At 51.3% G+C, this 17,285-nt stretch overlaps 1 long non-coding RNA gene across 3 annotated transcripts; it reads right to left on the bottom strand.

The window, feature by feature from the left end:
• Positions 1-2,634: 2,634 nt before the first annotated feature.
• On the bottom strand, positions 2,635-17,227 carry LOC123389465. 3 transcript variants are annotated; one of them, XR_006604064.1, is made up of 3 exons: positions 14,193-17,227; positions 7,206-7,626; positions 2,635-6,702 (listed from the first exon to the last, which is right to left on the bottom strand). It is a non-coding gene; the product is annotated as an uncharacterized LOC123389465 (long non-coding RNA). The 3 variants fall into 3 exon arrangements; XR_006604063.1 differs by having other exon boundaries at positions 2,635-7,626; positions 14,193-14,947; positions 15,278-17,227; XR_006604062.1 differs by having other exon boundaries at positions 2,635-7,626.
• Between the last annotated feature and the right edge of the window lie 58 nt (positions 17,228-17,285).

Below are 17,285 nucleotides of genomic sequence, written 5' to 3'. Positions count from 1 at the left end.
AGGAAGAATCCTTTTTCCTTTTAGAAAGAATAAACCAAAGTGCTTCATGAAGGGCTCCAGAAAACTCCTTTCATGCCTCACCCACAGATGATTTGCTGAGCGCTCATTAAGGGGAAAACAAAGAGGTGGTTTTGTTTATTTATTTAAGAGGAAAAATGAATGAGCTGTGACAAAACAATTTGAAACCAGGCCCCTCTGAGACCTGGGCTTTCACTTCCTTGATGGGAAGTAAAACAGAGAATCGAATCCCCCTCCAAATAAAAGTGAAGTTAATAATCAGACAGCTCGAGCCCTGGCCACATCCTGTGTCAGCCCCCTCCCTCCCTTGGCTCACTGTTGATAGCAGAGCACCCTCCAGAAGCCCCAAGTTGGTTTAACTCTTTCCTTCCCATCCCAGGGAAGCCCAACCCTCTGGTGCAGGTCTGGCCTCGGCAAGGCTGGCTCTCCCCAGGCCTGTCCATGGGGACCTGTCCCCCACAGGGCAGCCAGCCTGCCTCCTGGGCTCTGGCTGATCAGTTTAACAATCCCTGCCTCGAGGTGACTGCTGTCTTCTGCTTGTCCAGCACGGAAGCCCAAGTGGCCGCAGGAGGGCCGCACCCCCAGGCCGCATTCCTTTCTTCTCTACCCTTCCAGCAGAAGGCTAGGTATCATGTCTACTCCAGCCTCAGGGTCTCTGCTCCCTGCAGCCTCCAGAGTCTGGTGGTCTCCAGGAGGTGCATTCTGATGGAATGAAGCACAGACACTGAGGGCTTCTGACTGGCGTTGAGAACAGTACTCTGTGCATGTCCCGAGCTGCTTTTTATGAAGACTTCAGGCTTTCTTCAAATACCTTCCCACCTCGTAGCACAGTTTTTCTTCCAGGGGACGTGGGGTTGTTAGTAGTACCTCCCCAGCGGGCTGAGGAAGAACCCTCGCTAATATTTACTGAGGATGGTTTCTGTCTGGCCATCATTGTAAGCCCCAGTTCTGCCCTAGAGACCCACTTGTTATCCACATTTCACAGAGAAGACCGAGGCCCGGAAGGCTAAGCACGGTGTCCATTGTTACAGCGCTTGTAAGAAGTGGAGCTGGGATTCGAACTAGGCATCGTGGCTCCGAAGCCCGTGCTCTCAGCCCTGGCCCTCGAGGTCTCCCAATGGAGATTGCTCTCTTCTCTGGAGCGGGGGCACCCTCAGAGAGCTTAGAATAATCCCGTAAATGCATTTCAAAATTCCCAAAGCCTTACGAACTTTTGAGAGCGTTCAAATTTTGTGTGGAGATGTCTCCCTCTGTTCTGTTCCTTCCTAGGGGAGAAGGGGCAAAGGGCATGCAGCCGGTGGACGCCCAGCGGCGTGAAGGAGAGGCGAGGGCGTGGAGCAGGCTGAGATGGGACAAACACTTCCATCGCTAGGCAAGAGGCATAGAGCAAGAATCTAAACACTTGGGGTGTCTGTTTCTGAACCACAGGACTGCCTTCTGCTGTGTCCATGTGCGCCACCGGGCTCTCCTGGGATCCAAGCCTTCGGATGCCATGGCTACTTAGATTTGTTCTTGGGAAGGGGTCAGTGGGTCACTCCCCTTGCCCAGCCATTTAGCACCTCATCCCTGTCCCTCTTCACGTGGGAGTGTGTGTTCTGCTGCCCCCTGGGGTCTGGAGGCCTTCATGACCCCTTGCCTATAACTCAGCTGGAGAAGGCTCCAGAAGCTCCCTGTAGGGGAGTGCTGCTAAGCACAGGGCCTGCTGTCCATCTGTGCACCCTGAACTCCTTGCCCCTGTCTTTGGGAATGAGAGGATCTGCTGAACATCTGCTTTCTTAGGATGCAGTTTGCCATTCGAAGCCCTGGCCCTACTGGAGAGTGCCCTATTCCTCATTTTTCAACTCATTCTTCAACTAGAGAGAAAGTGGGGGCTCCATCCCAAGTGGCCTGTTCTTCCCAGAGCAGGGCGGCCCTTCTGGAGAGGGAGAGGACAGCAGTGGCTTTTGCAACACCCAGGAAGATTCCTGGCCCAAAGAGGTCTCAGAGTATGTGTGCCTTGACTTTGATCTAATTTTGATGTTTACATGAGGCTGCTGCCGTTCAAACAGAACACCTAGGATGGGGTGCCTCCACTGTGGCCCCAAGAGGCTAAGGGCTGATGTTTGCCGACAGCCCCTCAACTCAGACGCATCCTTTATCAGCGCTCACTTGTGCTAAGACACTTCATGTACCTTAATCTCATTTAGCCTCACATTCTAGGAAACGGAGCATGTGTGGTAGTACCCATTTTCCATTTGAGGTTAAAGAGGTTGCCCACTCTGCTATAATCTCTCTCTGCTGGAAAAAATAATTCACTTTACTTCAAAATACACTGGAACCAACTTAAGGATCATTTTCACTGAGTTTAAAAGCAGTGCCAAATGAACACCAGTCTCTTCAACTGTTTCTCCCCAGCCTGCGAGGCCCCCGGGGATGGGATGGCAGGCACTCTTGGTTCTCATGTGTGTGGGGGGAGGAGGGTTTGGGGCACTGTCCTGCCCCCTGGGTGGTGGCCTTCCCGCCTCTTCTCCAGCTCTCCCCACTCCTGGCAGGTGTCCCACAGCCTCGTCTCCTGTCCAAGAGCACATGTCCTCAGGAAGTAAATATCATGTTATAAGAACAATAAGACGCAAATCCCCGAGTTAAAAACATTTCAGCTTTTATGAACTTCAGACATTTAATTATGGAAAATTTCAAACATATACAGGAGGAGACAGAGAAGTACAATGAAGCCCCACATACCCATCACCAACGTGACTGACTCTTGGCCAAGCTCGTCCACGGACACCACCAACTGCCTCCCCACCTCCCACATCACACTGAAGCAAATCCTGTGTCACAGGCCTACCATCTCATCTGCAGCATTTCTTCATGTATCTCTAAAAAAAGGGGGGAGCTTGTTAAATTTAGCCACCCTGTCTTTATTTCACTTAAAAATTAACAATACCCCTTAAATGTTAACAAGATTGAGTGTTCCCATTTCTGGAACATTTTTGAACTCTTTGCTTTTCTACTTTAAGAAAGAAAATTGGCCCTGAAATGAGAATTTCTCAGCATTTGGTCATATCCTTACACTCTAGCTCCTAAAAGGACAGATCTCTGAACTTGGATGGAAATGCCCGGTTAGTAAGTTTCTGAGGCTCGTGATCCCCGCGTAAGCTTGCTCCCCCTGCCACCCTTGGCCTGGCCGGGGCTGTGCACGTAGTGGGTGCCAGGTAACTACGTGCTGGGGTTCACGGAAGGATGCACACATGCAAGGGTGGGGATGCAGCCGAGTTGAGCTAATGCGGGAGGACTGGAGCGCAGCCCCCTGCGTTCTCCCACCCACGCTGTGAGTGGCTGTCCTTGGCTCTCTGCACAGTGCTCCACCCGCCAGCTGCCTGGGCCTCCTCTGGGACCCTCTCCTCTCTTGCTCAGGATACTTGACTGTGTTCCAGTGACTCCGTGGAACCCCACTTTGTGGGGCCTCCGGCCTTCTTCCTTGGTCTTGCCAATTTGCTGCTGAACACACAACAACAGTTGACTAGGGGTGCTTTTAGGGAGGGGGAGCTGGTCACATGGGCCAAGCGCCTTGCTCGTCAGTCCTCATGGCCACAGCCCCAGGAGATGGGGGTTGCTGTCACTGCCATTTCCTAGCGGAGGAGACCACAGGAGACAGGTAAGTCCCTCGCTTGCCTAGGCAGTGACAGTGCTGGAATTTGCGGTCAACCTTGAAACATGGGCTACTCTTCATTGTTTCCCAAGTGTTAAGACTGGTTTGGCAAACTGCTCAGTTGTGTGGCCCAGGACCAGGCGCTTACCCTTTTGAGGGCAGATCTCAACAGGTTGGGACCTTCAACCACTGTGTACCTTTCCCTGCTATATTCACATCTGCCAGAGATAGAGCCTGACTTCTTACTATACACACCCTTCTCAGGAGATTAGCTCAGTTGAATGGAATAAATTTTAAGTCATTCAGCCTCTAGTTTCCTGGTTTGTCTTTTTTCACGGTTAAATAATAGTTTGAGTCATAGATTGTTTGACTGTGGCAGGTTGGAGGATGAAGAGGGATGAGAAGTAACCGGGTGAGTTTCCAAGGCTATAACCAAGATGTGATCCCTGCTCTATGTGTGGCCACATCCCTCAGTTTTTGATAGAAGAAAAATGTGACTTTGGGAATGTAGAGAAACCGGGGTCAAGTACTTAAGAATTCTTGGGGAGAAGAACCTGAGTGGGCATAGTTTCCTTTGGCCCAGTCAATCAGAGCTCGGCCAGCGTGGTTTCCCCTTGGCTGAATTTTGGGGGAATCAGTTTTAGGTGGCCTGGTGAGCTCGGGGTTCTGTCCACCAGCAGCCCTCCCCATCCACGGCAGACGGCCTGGACATGCCAATGCTGGGCGCTGTACCAAACTCGTGTTTTTACTTCCTTTACTTCTTGATTTTGCCTTGGTTTGCTTCAGTTCACTCCCTGAGGCCTGTGGCCCTAGGGAAATGGACGCGGGGGCAGAGGTAGGTGGGATTATGGGAAATGAACAGCCTAGGCAGACACAGAGGAGAGACACTGGCTGACTCACAGAGAGAAAGAGGGGCAAGAGAAGGCTGAAAGGCCCAGCAGACAAAGGGAGAGGAACCAGCGTCTTCTGCAAGAGTTCCTGGGATTTATAAGGGGACTATAAGGCACTGAAGGTGAACTTCAAGAAACTAAGCTGTTTGCCACCCTAGCAATGAGAAAACTGTAGCTATCTTTAGGTCCTGTTGGGAATGCCTGGAAACAATTTTAAATCATCTAAGTTGTTTCTAAAAGTTGCATTTGCTGGGACTCCTCTGGCTCTGCACAGAGGCCGGCAAGGCCGGCAAGCCGGCTTCCAGGCACCCCTGCTGTGTCTGAGGGCTGGGTTAGCCCTGGGCCACAGAGAGGTGTCTGGGAAAAGCCTTTCCTAGGAGAGGAAAAGCTCGTGGCACAGCTGCATCACACCCAGTGCTTCTCTGTCACCAGGCTCCTCCTGCTCAGATCCCCCAGAGGGCCCTGCAGAGGGCACCACGATGGAAGCCACCAGACTCGAGCGCGACCTGGAGTGGATTTTGGCCTCACCCTGGGGAAGAGGAGCTCTCCCCCTGAAAAACACCAATGGTGGGGGTGAGCTGAGGAATTGTAGGACAAACAAGAGCCTGCAAGAAGGCTTGCTTTTCTGGGACTGTCCTCTGCTCAGTGTTAGAAGTGTCTGACGTCATAAAATGCACGAAGACTCAGAGCGTTACCCAGTGCGGTTGGTTGAGGGTCGAAGCAGTTTTAAACTCATTGCTGCCTCTCTTTCCCTCCTGGGTCTCTATTTTATTTTATTTTTCCGGTGTTGTTTGCGTTCCCATTCTTCTCTTTCCAGAATATTTAGAACTCCCTCCTCTTCTTTTTCCTTCTCAAGTTCCTTCCCCACCCGACTCTGCCTTCTTAGCGTAATTTTTCTTTTTTCTTTTGGCCTCCTTGTTTTACATCTGGATTCTGGGATGGTTTATTTTGTCTGTTTCCCGAGTTCCCCTCCTCTCCTCTTTCTTGTCGCTCTTCCCCCCTTTTCTTTCAGCATCCATGCGTTCCCCTCAAGCTTTCCTTTGGGCCACACAGGTTTAGGCTTTATTCTTGCTCATTTCTTTCAGCCGAGCTGGCAAGAAGGAGGCCACAGCCGGCAGGCAGAGCCACGGCGGCAGAAGATGACCTGAGCATCAGAAGATTCTCCGGCAGCCCTGGTGTCCCTGGGAGAGGAGCCCCCTTCTGGAGGCGGGGCGGGGCTGGGGACAGGGTTCCTCTCCCCGCTGCGAGGGTTCACATGGGCTGCCAGGCTGGAGCTGAAGTTTGGGGCAGATGGTGTTTCCTCCACGGTGTGTGGGCCTGGGCCCCATTGCTCAGGGAGGCCGTGGAATCCGTCCCTCTTGGAGTGGACAGGTGGGGGATTCACCGGATCCCCCTAAAGGTGGGCGCTCTGGGGAGGTGCATGGGGAATGCATTTCTAGCAAAGCTCTGTGCTGTGGGTGGGAGGACTTGCAGTATGGGGGGCTGCCTCTTGGGGGAGTCTGGGTGTCCTTTGAGAGTTGCTCTGTGGCTGAAGACCCCCTCCCAACACCCCCAGCCCAGCCCAGCCTGGGGGCGTTTTCAGGGCTCCAGGAGAATGGAAGTAGTGGCTGATCATCTCAAGGTGTCTTAAAGGTGGCTGGTCACTGAGGAGCAACGCAGACCCCACCTGTGGGAGGCCCTGAGGCTCAGCCTCAAACTGATAGAAGCAGGTGGCACTTCTCGAAGGGTGCGGTGGTGGAGAAACTCTAGAAGTCGCAGCCGCGCCCCTCCCATGTGGAGTGACAGAGAGGCGCGTCCTTGCTCTGCTCCCCAGCTGTCTGAGGCAGAGCGACTGGAGTCCATCTGGCCGTCCCCCACCCTCCCCATCCCCGACCCATGCTTGCCTCCCACCCCGGGCTCTTGGTGCCACTGGGGCCTGGCTGAGCTCTGGGGTGGGCCTGGCTGAGAAGCGACTTTGTCGATGCATACCTGGGATGCTGGGGCCCCAGAGCCCCCACTGGATGTCCATCCGGCTGCACCGTCCTCTCCTGGGCCCCATGGGGATGGTGGCCACGTGCTGCTCCGCGAGTGCCATCGAGGTCTCCCTTGCCTTCTCTACCCCTGGCTCGCCTGCCTGGTCGCCTCCGTGCCTCATCATCCTTATCAATGTCCAACGTTCTGCTACTTTAGACAAATATCATTGATTATATATAGAAGCTGGAGAAAGAGCTTTGCTTATTTTATAGTTTGCTTCTGTTTGCTAAGCCTTCAGCCCTAGAGTCCAACTCTTGGGGTCCAGCATCCTCTCAGACTCCTAGAACCAGAAGGTCCAGGAGCCCACAAGTCCTCACGCCTGGGCCCTGTGGCCCCCCCCTTTGTCTCTGGTTGAAGGCAGAGCCTCCCTCACTGCAGAGAGGCTTATCCTAGTCCGGAGGAATGTCCAGGGGACTTAAGGGAAGGATGGGGAACTTGCTTCTAAGTTTTCCTCTCAACTCTGGCAGGAAGGCTGGGGGCAAAGACCGGACTCTTGGATGTAGGAATTGGGGAGGGGGGCGCTGGGAGGGGAGCTAGGGGCCTAGTAGCCTCTTGCCCTTCCCACCTGAACCCGAAGAGCAGGCCCCCACACCCTGCGGTCTCAGTGCCCCTCGTTCCCGCCACCTCCCTCTGCCTTCCCTCTTCCCACATACCACGTTGTATAAATATTTAAACCCCCAGGCTGGCAGGAATCTTTCTCTAGCCGCTTCCACGGTCTCTGCGAGAGCTTGTTCTCTCCCTGAACAGCTGCAGCAGATCTGGTTGCCTTTGGTCAGACGAGGGCAGGCCCTGGTGTGGGGGCCCGTGGCCCCCGCAGGGTGGAGGGTTTAGTTGGCAGGAGAAATTCAGCTTGGAAGAAGTCACGGGGTTGTGGCAGAGATCCATCCTCTCTCCGGCTGCCTATGTGCCGACCCTCCAAGAGTTGTCAGCTCCCTGCTCTGCCTGGGGGGGGGTGGGGGGTGGGCGGTGGATCCTGCTTCTGGAGGAACAGCTCCCCAGGGTGGGGTTGGTCCCTTTCCGGGCTGGGCTTTGCAGGAGAGGCTGGAGGATAATTCCAAAGCAAAGGGGCTGGGGCTAGGACAAAAGAGAAACTTAGTTTACTTGTGAGCACTTCACAGCTTCTAAGCATGCCTGCTTCCTTTATTCTCCTGAAGCAGCCACCCTAGTGGGGAGCAAGAATTTGCTGGAGAATCTTCCTGTCAGGCCTCTCTGGACCTCCGCCCACCAGTCCCGGGTTCAGTCCTTCTATCCCGGGGGCTGAGGAGTGGAGAGGATGATGCTCCTTTTCCCATCTTCCCTGGTGACCCGAGAAGCAGGAGTTTGCCAAGGAACAAGACTGGCATTTGCTGGATTCTCAGGGGCCGAGCACTGTGTGAGGTACTTCGCCATATTCTCATGTAATTATTGGAGTCATAAGCCCAGCAGATTTTTTAGCTTCCTTGTGTGTCTCTTCTTTCTGTCCTCAGAGAGCACCAAGTTCCCAGACACAGGGGCTCTGTCTTTCTCTGGTCCTTTTGGGTTTAGTGGGTACCTCTGAGAGCCAGCCGGTGGACACAGAGCTCACACCCCCTTCCTGTGCCTCAGTTTCTTCCACAGAGAGGTGATTAGCCTGTGTTCTATAAAGCATTCCAAATTCAGCACAAGAGCAGGTTTTTAGGAAGCCACATGGTGGTTTCCTTTAAACCCCTTTCCTACGTATGGGGGTGTGTGTGACATGAGAGACGGTTCCGGTATTAGGCACAGAGAAGTGTGTGTTTGGTGCTTGGGGGAGGCTGAGGAGAAGGAAGACAGGATGAAAAAGGCCTAGATTTCATATCCAAAAAACCCCCAAATTCAAGCAGTAGAGCCACTGATGATAGGGGTATGGGATGTTCATGGGGCAAGGGACAAAGGCACCCACACTTTGTGCTAGAAGGCAAGCAGCCAGGTTCAATCTCTCACTCTCTCGGGGGCTCAGACCCCTTCCAGTAGTGGGACAAGAGCAGAGGTCAAAGGTGCCTGGATGAGACTGCTTGGTGTTCAGTGGGTAGAGAGGCCCCCTTAGGGGCCTAGGTTTGGCCTGCTGGGGAAGACACCAGGAGGAAGGTAGGAGCACACAGCTCAGAAGTCATGCAGCTGCAAGATATTCCTGCTTGCTGCCTGCTTCCCCACCCCCCAAAGGTGAAACAAAACCCAAATAAAAGCCTGACCCGGCAGATATTAATACTCCAGAGCCAGGGCTGGTGTGCAAGCAGCCATCCCCCCCGCACCCGCCTTCCCCCTTGTGTTTCTATAAGCGGCTGAAATAAATTTAGCGAAACAACCCCACCCGTCTGAGGGCCCAAGATTTCAGAGCAGTGTGACTCTTTACCCTGAAAGCCCCTGTTTTTCAGAGCTGAGAGCTTTTTGCTTAAATTCCCTTTGGGGATGGAATGCTCTCAATCTGGAATAATCATGGTCCTGCAATCACCTAGTTCTCATCGATGACCAGGATTTCCCCACACTAGGACTTGCTAAAATGCCGATCTGCACATGGGCTGCAGCTTCAAGTGGTCAAGGCGATGGGGCTGAGACCTCGTTGGATCCACTGGGGCATTTATTATAAGATTATTCTTCATGATGTCTGAATGTTCAGCCAGGTCCCTCTGCTGTCTGTCATAAGGGCAGCAGTTATGGCTGGCTAAGTGATTAAGTAAAGACTCTAATCACTTTCGGAGAGCCTACTGTGTGTTTGGTCCTGTTCTAGGCACTGCGGGGTGAGTTGAGAACAGAGAGACTACTCTCTCAAGGAGCATAATCCTCGTGGGAAGGGAGATGTCCGAAAGGTAAGTGACTATTAAAAAAATAAAAACACCTGCAACTAAGGTTGCACTTAATAGTCAAAGACTGAATGCTTTCCCGTAAGATTGGGATCAGATGAGGGTATCCACTCCCATTATGCCCATCCAATATTATACCGTAAGTTCTGGATGGGGCAATAAGGCAAGAAAAAGAAATGGAATGGATGTGATTGGAGAGGAAGAAATTAAGCTGTTCCTACTTGTGGATAACATAATTGTCTATATTAAAAAAAAGAAACAAACACATAGGGGCACCTGGATGGCTCAGCCGGTTGGGTGTCCGACTCTTGATTTCTGCTCAGTCATGACCTTAAAGCTCTGCGTGGGGTGTGGAGACTGCTTAAGGCTCTCTCTATCCCTCTCCCTCTGCCCCCAGCCCACGTGCATGCTCTTGCTCTCTCTCGCTCTCTCTCTCACAAAACAAACACACACATAAAAAGCAAAACTCAAGGTATCTACAAAAAAAAAAACCACAAAACAACCTTACAACTGAACTGACTTTTCTAAGATCAAAGGATACAGGCCAATACACACAAAACTGTCTTCCTGTAAGCTAGTAATGAAGAATTAGAAACTGAAATTAAGAGAAATATTATAATAGTTTCTCCAAAGGGGGAAATACTAGGTATAAATCTAACTAAACATGTATAGGACTTATATGTTAAAAACTACAGAACACCAATTAAAGAAATCAAAGAGTGCAATAAACAGACATACCATGTATGAGGATTAGAAGACTCTACACAGAAAAGACATCATTTTTTCCTGAATTGATCTATAGATTTAACGCAATTCTGGTAAAATTCCCAGCATGAGTTTTTTTTGTAGATATAGACAAACCAATTCTGAAACTTACATGAAAAGGCATGCAATCAGAATAGGTAAGACAATTTTGAAAAATGCAAATCAACTGGGAGGAATTACATCACCTGATTTTAGGACTTACCATAAAGCTACAATAACCAAGACAGTGTAACACTGGCAAAAGAATGAACACACAGATCAATGGAACAGAATCAAGAGACCCATATAACCATGGCAAATTGATTTTTGGACAGGCACAAACAATTCAATGGAGAAATGATAGTCTCTTTCATCAATGGTGTTGGGATTGGACATGCAAAGGCACAAAAAAAAATGAATCTCAACCTAAATTTCCCATTGTTTATAAAAATGAACTCCAAATAGATCATAGATCTAAGATCTAAGTGTAAAACATAAAACTATTAAACTTCAGAAGAAGACAGACTCTTAATGATACAGGATCAGGCAATGAGTCTTGGACAGGCCACTAAAAGCATCATCCACAAAAGATAAAACTGAAAAACTAAACTTCATTGAAATGAAAAACTTCTGTTCTCTGAAAGATATTTTTCTCAGAGAATGAAAAAATAAGGTATAGAATGAAGAACATATTTGTAAATTACCTATCCCACAAAGCAGTTGGTGTCAGAATATATAAAGAACTCTCAAAACTCAACAATAAGAAAATAAATGACCCAGTTAGAAAATGGACAAATGGATTTGAACAGATACTTTACCAAAGAGGACATACAGATGGCAAATAAACACAGGAAAAGATATTTAACATCTTTAGTCAGGAATGAAATGCAAATTAATACCACTACACACCTATTGGAATGACTGACACTTAGAAGTGTTGGTGAGGATGCAAAGCAATTGGAAACTGTCATGTCTTGCTGTTGGAGATGCTGTTGGAGTTGGCAATTGTTTATAAACTTCCACATACACTTACCATTTGTCTCAGCAGTCCCACTCCTACTTATTTACCCTAGAGAAATAGGCACTGTGTTTACACAAAACTCTATACACAAATGTTTCCTGCAGCTCTATTCATAATGGCCCCAAACTGGAAATAATCCAGTGTTCTTCGACAGGTGAATGGATAAACAATGGTGTACCCACACAGTGAAACAGTATTCTTCAATAAAATGGAATGAACTCTTGATACATGTGACAACATGGATAAATTTGGAAGGCATCATGTTGGGTGAAATCGAACATACTATGCGATTATACTTACATGGCATTCTGGAAGAGATTAAATGACAGTATAGGGAACAGATCAATAGTTGGGGACTAAAGGATGGGGAAGGGCATGGCTACAAGGGGATAGCATGAGGGAGGTTTTTGGGGGTGATAGAGCTGTTCTATTTCCTATCACGGGGGTGTTTTCATGAATCTATTGATGCTATAAGTCTGTACACCAAATATAGGTTAATTTTTCTGAATATTAAATTAAAAAGTAAAAAAAATATGTTATAGGAATGATTATATACTCATAAACTGATACAACTATTCTGAAGGAAATGAACATGGCAATGAGGACATAAGAGAAGATACCTTGCCTTGTTGGGGGGAGGCAGATGCCAAGAATGGTTGAGGAAGTGATGATTGAGCTGGATTCTAAAGGATGATTTAGAACTTAGTTGGGCCTAAGGAAGGTCAATTCAGATAGAAGAAATAGCAAGTGTCAAGGCCCTGGGGCAGAAGGAAGTATCTTTCATTTTCATCTGAAACTGACCAGAACATGGGGAGTGCCCTGAGGGGTGGGAGAGGCAGTGATGGGGAGGGAGTGGTATGAAAGCCCAGGCTGGAACCACAAGAAGGTCAGATTCTGCTAGACTGAGGGTATAGTTTTATTTTAAAAGGATGGGCAGCCAAGGGTTTTAGGAAAGTGTAACACAAGATCAGATCTAGGTTTTGAAAAAGATCACCAGGGTGCCGTAAGGAGAGGGTTGGAGGGAGAGCAGGGATAGAGCCTAACTAAGTACACAGGAATCTTGGCGTTGAAAAGAACCTCTAAAACTAGCCTTCCCAGTTTGGGTACTATTCACATTTTGGACCAGATACATTTTGTTGGGGGGCTACCGTGTGGATGTTTAGCAGTATATCTGAACTTTACCTTCTAGATGCCTTCCTTCCCCCAACAGTGACAACCAAAAATGTTTCCAGACACTGCCAAATGTTTACTGGGGTGGGCGAAATCATTCCTGGTTGGGAACTACTGTTCTAAAATAAACAAATCCAGTGTTTCTGGCTTCATAATAGAATCATCGGAGGAGCTTCGAAGATACAGATGCTGGGCCTCACCCTACAACAACTTAGTGGAATCTTCGGAGCTGGGGTGCGATGGGGTGGGACAGGGCTTCTGTATAGTTTTAAAAGCTCCCCAGGTAATTCTGCTCAGAGTGATGTTTGAACATCACCTGTCCAGTCCAACGTCCTCCATGTACAGAGAGTAGGGAAGCCCAGAGTAGAGAATAACCTACTGAATGAAGAAAAGGAGCTCCAGAATCTGAGAGTCCTGACTCCTAGATCAGTACTCATTCCATTAGACTCTGTCACCTCTAAACGGCTGCACAGAACATTCCCTGGATGAGCTGCAGAAGCCCAGCCTCCCTGAATGACCAACTCTGGCCTTTGGAGCCTCCCAGTGCTAAGGCTGCCATGTCTGCTTGCGGCGGAGCCCAAGCCCTCCCTTTCTGCCACTGCTGGAACCTCTGCGATCCTTCTTCTACTCTCGCTGCCAAATGTCAATAGCAAGGTTCAGTAACGACTGAAAAATGTATTGTGTACCTACTTAGGATCTACTCCTGAGGCCCAGGTAATAGAGCTGTCCTCATTCTCAAGGAGTTTCTAGTCCAGTGGGAATAAATAGATTAATTCCCATAAAATGCAGCTGAAGTCTGAAGTGGCACCACTGGGAGAGAGAGTCACTTTGCCTGCTCAAGGAGCTGCCTGAAGTCCCAGCAGAAGGAACCTCTTGAGCAAAGCCCTAGGGAGGGCTATGCAGCAACCACCAGCAACTGCCCCAGTTGGGAGGACTCGAGGGCAAGGGGCTGTCTGAGCTAAGCCCTGGCTGGGAGGGTGTAGCCTTTCCCACCATCCCAGAGGCTAAGGGACCTGCTCTTGGTTGTGCAACTGGTGACTGGCCAGCATAGTTGGGCTTCCCATCAAAGTTTAGGTGGCTCAGAACTCATGGGCTTGCTTGTGTCCCCAGGCAGGCCCAGGCAAGAGAGCAGGAGGTGAAGCAGTGGTCAAAGGTGTTAGCTGACCATTTCATGGATGTTTATACGGAAGAATCCTTTTACAAAGGAAATACTCTCCCAAATGGGTTTTGTGGTGTAGTGAGGCCCCAAGAATGGTTTAGTTTACATACAATGGCTAGGCATACAAAAAGGGTTTTGGTAGGCCTGAAACTAAGCACTTTATCTGCCAATTTTAGGCAGTATTATTATTCGTATTCTAGAGATGAGAAAACAGAGGATTTGGTCACGGTCTTGAAAAGTCACACAGCTAGAAAACGGCAGAGCCAAGATTTGGATCCTGATGACCCAACTTCAAAGTCTCGGACCACTGATTCTCAAACCTTAACGCCTGAGTCACTAGCAGGAAATCACTAAAAATGCAGATTCCTGACCCCACCCCAGAGCATCTGATTCACTGGGCCCCGGGGCCAAGCCAAGGAATATGCATTCCACAGGTACTACAGGTGAACTCTAAACAGGTAACTCTCAGGCCACACTTGGCCATACTCCCTCTCTCTCTAATCCAGAGACCTTGCAACTGTCCCAGGGTCTCAGGCAGCAGAAGCTGGGGGTGGGGTGGGGCGTGGAGGGCACCCAATCCGATGAATCTGGGGCTTTGTACAAATGACCTGAAGCCGAAGGGCTCCAGGATGGCAGGTTCTGTGTTGCAACCAGAGCCAGGAGGGGATCCCAGGGAGCGGTGCCTTGAAGGGCAGTGGTGACAGTGACCAAGGCCTGGCCCGCTAGGAGCCCGGTACCCCACTCTCACCTGCTGTGGGGAGTGCCCACGGTCCAGACTGGCCCATGAATACGTCCGTCGCGCTTCCCTCATTCCGAGGACTTTCACTTTTCTCTTTGAACGCAACCTAACACCTCCAAGCCAAAAGTACCTGGCTAGGCCTTCCTCGCGAGGATATCGGCTGCAAGGGAGCCAGTTGGGCCCGGAAGTCGGGCCTGAAACGGAGGACCCGGGCGACCGCCTCCCGGTCGGAAGCGGCAGTGCAGGTGAAGGGGCGGCCTCTCCAGACCCGGCGCGAGTTAGGAACCCGAGCGCCTACTGCCTCGCAAAGGAGGCGGGGAGGGCGGCGCACGGCTCTCGCAGGGCTTCCTGCCGCGGTCGGGGCTGGCGGCCATCCTCGCTGCCTTCGGGCACCTGCACAGCACGTCCGGCCGGGGCGGGCCGACTCCGGTCCCCAGACTCCCAGCCCACTTCGGCCCGGCTGGACGCGGCTCCCCGGCCCGCCGGGTCAGCGAAGGGTTAAGGAGGCTCGCTCCCTCCCCGCGGCTCCCTCACCCTTGGAAAGTCCCCGAAATGACGTTTCAACCCGACAATTAAAAAAGAGTTTAATTATAGAGACAGGCTCTGGGAGCTGGAACAAACTCGGTGGGTCGGCGGGGCCGGTAAACAACTCCGGAGCGAGCGGGCCAGGCCGCCGCCCCGCCGAGCCCGCGCCCCGGGAGCGGGGGAGGGGAGCGGCGGCCGGGAGTTGGAAAAGCGGAGGAAATTCGAGGAATCGGCGATCTCTTTGGGGGTGGGGTGGGGGTGGGGGGAGAAAAAAAAAAAAAAAAGAATAAAGACTTTTTCGCTAGCTTGCGGCGCCGGGCAATGTGACGATACTTCTGGCTGGCCCTGCAGCCGCAGGGGGACAGCGGGTGCGGGCCGGGCCGGGGGCCGGGAAGGCGGCCCCACCCGCTCCGGGGCCCCCTTCTCCCTCGCTTCTCCACCCCTCCTCCGTTCCCCCAGCAGAGCTTCGCGAACCCTCCAGAGTTAAAGACCAATGGGCCTTTTTTTGGAGGTGGGAGGGGGAGGGAGATAAAAAGACGAAATAGCTTCACATCAGGACGCAGACTAACCTTGTGGTTTTAACGCGCACCCTGCTCTGTCCTGAAATCTGGAACTCATTACCTCATCACCAAGAAACTGCTCGACGCCCCCCCTCCCCGACTTGGAGGGGGAGCATGGGGAAAGGAGCGAGCAAACACTCCTTTAAGAAAGAAACTTACACTTGAATGATTTAAATTAAGGTGGATGGAAGTTATTTCCCTTTCTGGCGCTTGCCAGATTTCAAGAAAAGCTGAAAAATGGGAACGGGGCGTGGTGGTGGTGGTGGTGGGGAAGCAACAGGAGGCTGGACAGCAGCAGAAGGAAAGGCGAGGGGCAGCATCCAGGTCAAAAATGGGGGCCGTCATCAGTTTAAGTCAGAGGGACCATATAACAGCAGACCCGGCTAGGATCGCGTAGATTCGTGGCTGCAGCAGTTGTTGTGTGTTTCTGAAAGATGAAAAACAACCGGTTCCTTTCGTTGTGATTTGGAAGGTTTCCCTGGGTCCGCTCGGAGGTTGACGAATACATCAGAAATGTAATAAAAATGCGTGTGTGGGTGGGTGGGTGGTGGTGGTGAGAGCGCGACTCCAGCGCTCTGCTCCGCCCGCCCTGTCCTTTCCAAAGAAACGTGCTCATAATGGGGTGACCTAATTACATCGCAATGGAACCCGCTCTTAGCCACTCAGCGCTCGGGGTTTCATAACAGACCGGGCGGCCTCGAGTGCTGGGAAGAAACGTGCGAGGGCTGAGGAGGCGGCCGGCACGCGGGGAAATAGGAAAGAAACATAGCCCCGCGATTTCCGCCTGGGTCTTCGCTCCAGCACCGGGGCGGGGGCCGTGGGCGACACGTTAACAACTTTGTATTGGGGTGGATGGAGGGGCATGCGAACCTAACAGTAAATATATCACAGTCTTAAAAGGAGTAATCTATTGGGGAGGGGGCTTTCGGTTTCGAGGATCTGCTACTACCGTCCTCCCCCCACCCCCGCCAAAACAGCGCAGCGTGACAAGCCATATGTTCCGTTCCCGTGGGGGCGGGGGAGAAGCAACAAGAAGTTAAAAGTGTCGCCTCCCCCATTTCTTTACCTTCATTCTTGCCAAAGTAACTTTTTTTCATTGTTCAAGTGTCTAGGGGTGTGTGTGTGTGTGTGCCCCCTAGTTCAGAGCGCGCGTGGAAATTGGTGCGTTAATGATTTTTTTTTTTTTAATTGGGCGGGAGGAGGGCGGACTGGAAAGGGCATTCACGAGGGTTCGGGTTTTCTTTATGAAAAACTTTTAAGGTTGGGTGCGTGAAATAAATCCCACTCCCAGGCCTGTTAAACAAACAACCAATCCTCCCGGGTGGTGGGCTTTTCTGCGGCTCCCCCTCCCGCGGTCCTGCTGCAAAGCGCAGGAGAGTGTAGACGCGTGCTGCGCGCGAAATCTTGCTGCGCTCGCCCCGCGGGGCCGGATCCTCCCCGGGGAAAAAGTCTCCCTAGTTTCCCCCACCACTCTACCTCCGCCCCGTCCAGCTGAGGACCAAAAAACTACCACCACCACCAAAACCCCTAGACCTGAATGCTTTCTGCGTCCCCAATTCCCGATCTCCTGGCCCTGCCCGGTTGGGGAAGACAGCCGAATGAAGACGAGAACTCGGGAAACAAGTAAGTTATGGGGGGCACTTGGAGAAGTTTCGGGGGAGATCTGCTCAAGATGGAAACCGCAGCCCGGGCTCTAAGGACGGCCTTCTGCTCCCGCTTGCAAAAAGAGAAAGTCGAGCCCGCCTTCCTGCCCGACAAAAAAACAACACAACAACAAGAACCCCGAAGAGGGTGGAATGAGTGATGTCACAGAGCCGCGCTCGCAGCCTGACAAAGGGGGGGCGCGCCCCTCCCCCTCGCGCAGCGCGGCCCCAGAGAGGGGCGCCCCAAGCGCCGGGTAGCCGAGCGAGCGGACTCGAAACTTTTCCTCTTTAAGAAAAAAAAGTTGTGTGCGACTCCCAGTCGGTTTTTTTTTTTTTCCCTTGGGCTTCTTTCCTCGTTTCCCCTCCCCCTTCTT

The sequence above is a fragment of the Mustela putorius genome, unplaced genomic scaffold, assembly GCF_011764305.1.
Source record: "Mustela putorius furo isolate JIRA1106 unplaced genomic scaffold, ASM1176430v1.1 tig00000129_pilon_pilon_pilon, whole genome shotgun sequence".
Lineage (NCBI taxonomy): Eukaryota > Metazoa > Chordata > Mammalia > Carnivora > Mustelidae > Mustela > Mustela putorius.
The sequence above is the reverse complement of the archived record's forward strand: the minus strand, read 5'-3'. Positions and strand labels throughout refer to the sequence as shown.